Source organism: Anneissia japonica, unplaced genomic scaffold (genome assembly GCF_011630105.1).
Source record: "Anneissia japonica isolate Jap-2015-1 unplaced genomic scaffold, ASM1163010v1 scaffold1374_len1023071_cov147, whole genome shotgun sequence".
Taxonomy (NCBI): Eukaryota; Metazoa; Echinodermata; class Crinoidea; order Comatulida; family Comatulidae; genus Anneissia; species Anneissia japonica.
In genome coordinates, this window is record NW_022728671.1 from 897,654 (window position 1) to 905,653 (window position 8,000).

General features: G+C 35.5%; 1 long non-coding RNA gene across 3 annotated transcripts in view; it reads left to right on the forward strand.

Moving 5' to 3' along the window:
- The first annotated feature begins 324 nt into the window (after positions 1-324).
- LOC117114493 overlaps positions 325-8,000 on the forward strand; it is a 13,280-nt gene continuing 5,604 nt past the window's right edge. For 2 of the 3 annotated variants that reach the window (XR_004446374.1, XR_004446375.1), the window contains exon 1: positions 3,982-7,600. This is a non-coding gene — a long non-coding RNA (uncharacterized LOC117114493). Of the gene's footprint in view, positions 517-3,981; positions 7,601-8,000 lie in introns of those variants that run through there. The other variant, XR_004446376.1, reaches the window with a different exon arrangement.

The window sequence follows — 8,000 nt, forward strand, 5'->3', positions numbered from 1 at the left end:
TGACTCTCAGTTTTGCGCTGCTGACTCTCAGTTTTGCGCTGCTGACTCTCAGTTTTGCGCTGCTGACTCTCAGTTTTGCACTGCTGACTCTCAGTTTTGCGCTGCTGCCAATTGTATTTTGTCCTTTTGGCGTTCCATACTCGTGTAGATCAAATGTCACTTGATCAGCCTCAGACACAGCGCTCATCAGAATCACATCGGAGGCTAATGATTGTTGAAAGTTGTACCGCTCCGTATACTGCCAAAGGATCAGCCACACACCCGTGGGATGGAAAGATTCTAGCATTTTCTAAAAGATGGTAGTAAATGCCTAGGCTTGGACTAGGCCCTCAGTGTGTTTCTGTTAATGATGTTTTAACCAACATCACAGTGGAAGTTGGAATGAGCAGGATGATTTGACTTTGCTGTTGCTGTTGTTGTTGCTTTTCTGGCCCTGGCCAAGTTATGCAAATAAGCAGCGGGTGGAAGTTCCACGAGGTAAGACCGTAAGAGAAGTACTGTTTGGCAACAGCTCAGGTAGGACCTACAGTATTTTCTTTTCATTGAACAGAGATCAGTTAAGATTAATTATAATTGAGATTAATTATAGGCCTAGGCTTAGACTAGGCCTCGCCTTTAATGAATGATGTGGTATGTTCATAGTCTTCTGTTTTGACTTTAAGTTCTTAAAAGTCTAGGCCTAGGTAGGTTTATATTGCGAATTATTGGCGTGTTTAGGAAGAATGATGTGTACTAGTGGATCAGGCAAAGATACTAGAAATACATGATAGAGTTCTCCACACAAAAAAAGTGTTCCACCGATGCATGGTGGGAATACGAAAAATGGGACGCCCCCTACAGCTAGATCTAAAAAAACTTGTGCCAAACTTTCGTTACCAAGTCGTCGCGTATTTTATTATCAATTCTCAACAAAGATACTAGATATAAAAACAAACTGGAATAGACACCCAGACCGTGACATCGGTAAATGAATAACCTCCTTGGTGGCGGTAGACATCGTTGCTATTATCCAAATAATACACAAAACAATTAAAGCCTAGTCATGAATCATTAAAGAATAAAACAACAATACAGCGCAGAATCGCATGGCCGGACACACTCTTAGTGAAAAAGTTTTCCTCCATTCGTGGAAAAGGAAGGGCGCCTTTTGCGTCTGGATATACTTACCAACAGAAGGGCGCCCTGTACGTTGGGCACGAAGTATAGGAAACTTGCATGGTTAAAAAGAAGGGCGCCGCCTACGTTGGGCACGACTTCCGCCTCATTTTTACAATGCGCGAACTCTATCTTGTATTTCTAGTATCTTTGATAACAGGTCAAAATGGCAATAAGTCAAAACGTCAATGACCAAAATGGCAACACTTTTAGACCAGAACGGCAATGGACCAAAACAACAATTAGTCAAAACGGCAATAAGTCAAAACGGCAATAAACCAAAACGGCAACACTTCCAAAATGATGTATGGTAATTGGCAAAATGGCTAAATAAAATACTACCATGCTAAAATACAGTTTATATTTAACCAAATTATTAAGATTATTCTATACCGCATATAGATTCCAAGCATGTTCTTGGTTAAAAATCGGGTAATAACTTCAACCATCACTCCTATGATGTAGGTTGAATAATAGTCGCCGTGTAATGGACCTTTTTGCTAAACCCCGCCCCATTGTTGCTAAGGTCCAACAAAACGAGAGCGCATAATACGCAAACACGTGCTTCTTAGAGACGGGCGCTTATTCTTGGCCTTGTTTTTGATTATTTGGTTGTTAAGTTTGACTGTCACCCCGGAAGAAAGGTCCATTTATGTACGCACGGCGGTTAAGTAGACGGCGACCTACGATAAGAGAGAGATTGGCCCTCTTGACCGCCTAGGTTTATGAAGGCCAGACCTATGAGTTAATAATAATATTGTACTTACCCAAAAAAGTTAGTCAACTTTTTACATTTGACAGCCGCTGCATTTAGTGATGCTGATTTCCTTTTCTCGTTGCGTTCTTTCCTTGGCATTATGATTTTTTTACTGCCAACAATGTTCATAAACTATAGAGTAAATACATCGAATTGATGGTTCCAACGATGAAAATGCCATGTGGAGTTTAATTCCGATGAATTCATTACTGGATACCGCCCCCACTGGTGCAAACGTCCGGGGAGTACAATTGATTGCGTTGCTAGTGCGCACATCATTAAAGCTAGTTTTCTACTAGGCGAATTTGTTCGCGCGAATCGCAAATTTGTACCTATACGCCTGCGCAATGAAAATCTTGTGATGAAAATTTAACTGCACTTGCACATAGGCTAAAACTTACGTTTCGCGCGAACAAATTTGCCTAGTGGAAAACCAGCTTTATTGGGCCTTAGATTGTACCATTGTACACTACTACTCTCGCGCGTACACTAACCACAGCCGCAGCATGCAACATCACAGTCACGGTTTATTGATTGCTATAGCGCACGCCCTGCGAGCACTGCTGCTTGGAAAGAAGAGAATGCATCGACAAAATGTTAACAGTATAGGCCTATTTATTGACGAGATTTTTTTTTTATTAAACCTCAATTTTTAAAAAATAAATAAAAACAAATATACAGTACTTTGGATACAAAATCACCTGAAAAAATAGTCTTCAAACTGTTACCACTTGGAAAGAAGAATGCATAGACAAAATGTTTACAGTATATTTATTAACGAGTCATTATCTTTTTTTTTTAAACCTCAATTATAAAAAATAAATGAAAAAAATGTAATTTGAATATATAAAATCACCTGAAAAAAAGAAATAGTGTTCAAACTGGTAGGTTCTGAGCAATTATTTTTAGAAACTTGTTTTCTTTCCACCACCAAAATGCGGATAAAGAGTTGTTGACCTATTTAAAGATGGACCATTCTAGAACGTATGCAATTACCGCTGGAGTGAGATGCATGCGCACACAACTGTAACCGCAAAAACAGTTTGTAATCAACACACATGGTAATTCTCTCATGTTCTGTCACTGCAAGCTTATCTAGGCCTAGGCGACCTACAGTTTTGGCTTTCGTGTTTTTTTCAAAATTTGAACGTTCTTATTTAGATTTATTTTACGTGTCAAACGATCTACTAAGCGTCGTGAGGGCACCGATGCCAAGGCTGCAAAAGGGTAGGCAAGTAGTGGCCGTCGTCGTGCTTCTTTTTAGGGGTACCAAGGCAAACTGGGAGGGCACCGTCGGCAATGGCCGCGGTAAAATTCGAGGCCTGCCTACACCCCCACCCAGGTCCGTCCATCAAATGCTATATACTGTATTTATGTGTGTTATTTTTTTCAACATCATTTGATGGATAATTCTTACAAATGTTTTTACTGACACCCACACTACCCGCCCCACCCCAGGACCCACCATCACATAGGCCTATGCTGTACATTTATGTGTCCATTATTATTTCAAACATTTAATGGGAAATATTTTCATAAAAGTTTTTGCGTATCAAAAGTAATGGTTAAATACTTAAGTTTATTATGAGGTAATTGGCATTCAATCCAAAGGCTTTCAACACTGTTATTTTGAAACAAACAAATTTGTTTATGCACAAGTTTGTAACTAATATAACAAAGAATACCACCACCCATCTTATGCCGTCAGTCCATTCTATAAATAGTGAATCCGTTAATATAAAGTTCATTATCTGAAATGTGGCAAAGACAAGCCAAACCAGTCACTCGTCGCAAAAATCGATTTTGAGTTATTAATACAGTGTTAGAGAGTAAAATAATAGCTATAAAATGGTAAAAAAAATCATTTAAATCGGACATTTCCTTATGAAGTTACAGTACAAGCGTTTAAACACACAGCTGTTTAAAGAACTATATATGAGAAATCAGCCTTCAAAGTTTATGATTTCAGGCATCTCCCATGCAGAACTTTTATCAAATCCTTAAAAAATGTTGTTTTAACATTGCACATTGGGAAAATAACGGCATAGAATGATGTGTAGGTATATAAAGGTTAGTTTAGTGCAATAAAATAGATTTTCAAAAATTTGACTTTCTAGCATGATTTGGCCATTTTCTCTGAAACTCAATTTGCGACGAGTGACTAGTTTGGCTGGTCTTTGCCACAAACATCCTTATTTAACCATGTTTCTGTAAGACAAAGAATGTCAATGTTATTTTCATGTAACAAGACAGTAATTTGGTCTACCTTATTACGTAAACTTTAGATAGGTGATTTTTAATCCTTTACCTAAGAAGAAATTGAAGTTTAAAGATTCATTATAGAAAGGTAGATTTATAACAGCCTTTTTAAAGAAGCACTTGTCACATCACCATGTCGGTTTTCATTATTAAAGTTATCAATACAGACATCATGAAAGTTTAAGGTACAGGAGTCACATGTTAGTATATGTTCATTCATTCTTGTATTTTTGTATGTATGAAAAAATTAATATTTTTTTCTCAAGTATTTGGGGACATGCTGAGTATCCAGACAGGGCAAAAAATATACCCTTATTTCCTGACGCAAACTTACAACAATATAAACAATTAATCATTGGCAAAAATAAACTTAGAACAACATTCCCATTACTCTGTAGAGTGTAATTTTTTTTTTTTTTTTTCTTTTTAAACTAAGCCAAAACAACGTAAATTACGTACCACAACGGTTTCGACCTTTATCAAATTTACGTTGTTTTGGCTTAGTTTAAAAAGAAAAAAAGAAAATTACACTCTACATATTTACAAGAAGCCAAATGAAAATTTTTTGAACATTCCCATTACTCTACAGTATAATAGTATAAAAAATATTTTAACATTTTTTTCTTATTTGTTTTAGCCAGGGTATGCACTGCATACCTTGCTTGCCTTGACGGTCCGCCACTGCACAAAAAGCACTATTATAGTAATGTTTTACTTACTGTTCATCCAGTAATGGATTCAAGATCTGGCTTAAATTTCAATCCTTTTGTCTGCTATTTCTCGAAAAAAAAATCAGTAGAGGTTTTAGGATCCTCTTCTTTTTTTTTTCAACTAATTATTGAAGGGAGTAAGGTAACTTGCTGGGGGAAGGGGATGATTTAGCAAATCTAACCACGATGATTAAAGCACCACAAAACTCACACTTTCACTTTCACTTCTTGGAAATTGAACTTTAAGATGTGTAAAATAATTATAATGATGGAACTGACAGTGGTAACACTTCCCCCCTTAAAGGAAAGAAAGATTTATGCAATAAATCTTTCTTTGTTTTATACTAAAACAATAATAATATTGTTGAACATACAGCACAACGTAAAAGGATAATACAGATTATAAGTAAAAGCAATCAAGATTCATGCAAAACAAAGTATAAATTAGCTAAAAGTAAAATAGCATAATTAAGCAAAATAAAAATATATATGGTAATATATGAATTCAAAATTAATAGGTAATTACATGCAAATCAAGCAAAATCATAAAACTTTCAAATAGCAAACATATTAATTGTTTACAGTTTATGATTTAGACTCGAGACAAAGCATCAGGGACTAAGTTATCTTTTCTCTTAATGTGCTGAATTATCAGGTCATATTCTTGTAGGATTAAACTCCACCTCATCAAACGTTGATTATTGTTCTTCATTTTATTTCAAAATGTGAGATGATTATGATCACTGAAAACAGTTAGGGTTTTAACAGAAGAAGATACATAAACATCAAAATGCTGGAGTGCTAAAATTAAAGCAAGGCAATCGTGGAGTAATTTTTTTGATAATGATTGAATTTCTTTGAGAAATAGCATACAGGATGGTCAATACCATTGTCGTCTTCTTGTAAAAGTACGCCCCCAGCACCAATATCACTAGCATCGATGGCTAATTTAAAATCAATATCAGAATTTGGTGCTGAAAGAACTGGTGTGCTTTTAAGTACGGCTTTAAGTTTGTCAAAGGCGAGTTGACATTGGTCTGACTAAATAAATTTCACTCTTTTTCTTAGTAAATTAGTTAAAGGGGCCACGGTGGTTTCATAATAGACATTAAGTCATACCCCCTCTATAGTATAGATCCGTATTTTTTCGAAATAATGATTTTATGAGGGCGCTATACATGTAAACAGGGGAGTTACATGTTTGGCGGGTTTTTAAATGACCTACGAATTTCGACGAATCACGATCGTTTACATTGGAAAATCTCATTAATATTCATTATTATTTATTCTGGAGACCTTTGGGAATCGTATTATGGGATGTTGCAGCGAGACAGCATGGTTTGGAGAAGATGGTGAGTTATTGAACATTACCTTTGTTTTTTTTCTCAAATTTAGCATTATTTTTTTCAACTATTTAAAGGTCATAATTTAATGATTTATATATTAAAATCCTAGTTACTTTATGATATGAATTTTGTTTTATATAGTTGATTATTATGTACAGAATGATGTTGGAAAATTTCGTCTTGACGTAAAAGCTAGTTTTTTGTTAACTACAGAAGCTTTGTATACCATGTGTGCACACGTGTACGCTATGTGGCTTTTGACAGGCATGTTGATAATTAACAGAATACACGTTTAAACATGGTTAGATGAGCCTAGGCTAGTTGCTGTAGTAGTACAGAAGGACCCTACTAGACTAGGGTATGCCTAGGTTAGCCCTGCTTTCTAGCTAGCTAGGCTAACCTAGCACATATGATTAAGGACGGGCCTGTCCTATTACTACTAGGCCTAGGCTATTATATTATATTATTATTTATTTATATTAATTATTATAGGCTGTGGAGGGTCCAGGGACCTAGGGATCGTTAATAATATTAGATAATATTAGTCAATAATACCTAGGCCTAGACTATCAGGTACTAAGTAGGTTGTGTTAATGTGGTGGTGTTAATTGGTCTAGGCAGCCTAGTACTAGTTAATATTTCGATCCATTAATTATATTGACAAGTCGACAAAAAAAGAATTGATGTAAAACTGTTTTAATTTTAATAAAACAAATTAAGTTACTATTTGTATATGATTTTTCATACCGTAATTATAACTCATTTTAATTTATTTCAATTGTTTCAGATACATGAAAATATGACATGTAGTAAACCATCATATCACGCACGAGAATCCACATGGATTCGGCTAGTAAGGGCGCATAGAAAAATGGTGAATTATACATAACATAAAATAATTGTGTGTGCAACCAAAGCAGAAATAATTTTTAAAGTTCCAAATATAATTACAACACTAAATTACACAATTTCAGTTACCTCGCAACACTTGTGCACATGATTGCCCACAAATGCCTTGCCATGATATGCCTGGCGTTCTACCTTTCTGACCTGCAACACATCATCCAATGCACAGACTATGGGTCCTGAGCCAAATTTAAGTTGTTTATCAAGCTTCATTTCCTTATAGATGCAGTGTACAAATTTAAGTTGTGTTAATTTAATATTGGTTAAAACAATACAATACAGTGTAGTGTTTTATATTTCTGTAATGTGCTCAATAAAATGTATTGATTTTTATTAATATTGTACTTTATACTAACCAGATCTTTAATTTCTTGTTGTTTAACAGCTATGTTCCTCACTGCATTGCACACTGCCTTGGATTTAGTAATGTTTTTGTTAATAAATACCAGCGGTATTTCATCTTCGAGGTTTGATATTTTTCCTTCTTTCTCTTTTATACGATTTATTGCTTCTTTTCGTACAGCTGCTTGATCAGCAACAACTGTATCGAAGTTTGTTTTCCCATCACCAGGATTTTTTTGCCATAGTGTGTATATTTCTACATCAATTTGGTGCATATCATGTTCCAGAAGGTCATAAAGCTGGGTCATTCCGTGCCAACTCAACAAATGGGATGGCTGGGTACCGTCTCAGATTTTCTTGAAACTCGGATATAATGTGCACCAACATGTCTGACGAAACAAACCCAAAATTTGACTTGCCAATTCCAAGTCGTTTAGAAGTTATGGCCATTTGAAATTTTAGGGTCATACCCCTTTTTAGCTCTCAATTATGACATATTTGTAAAGTTGCATTTTCAATTAGCCA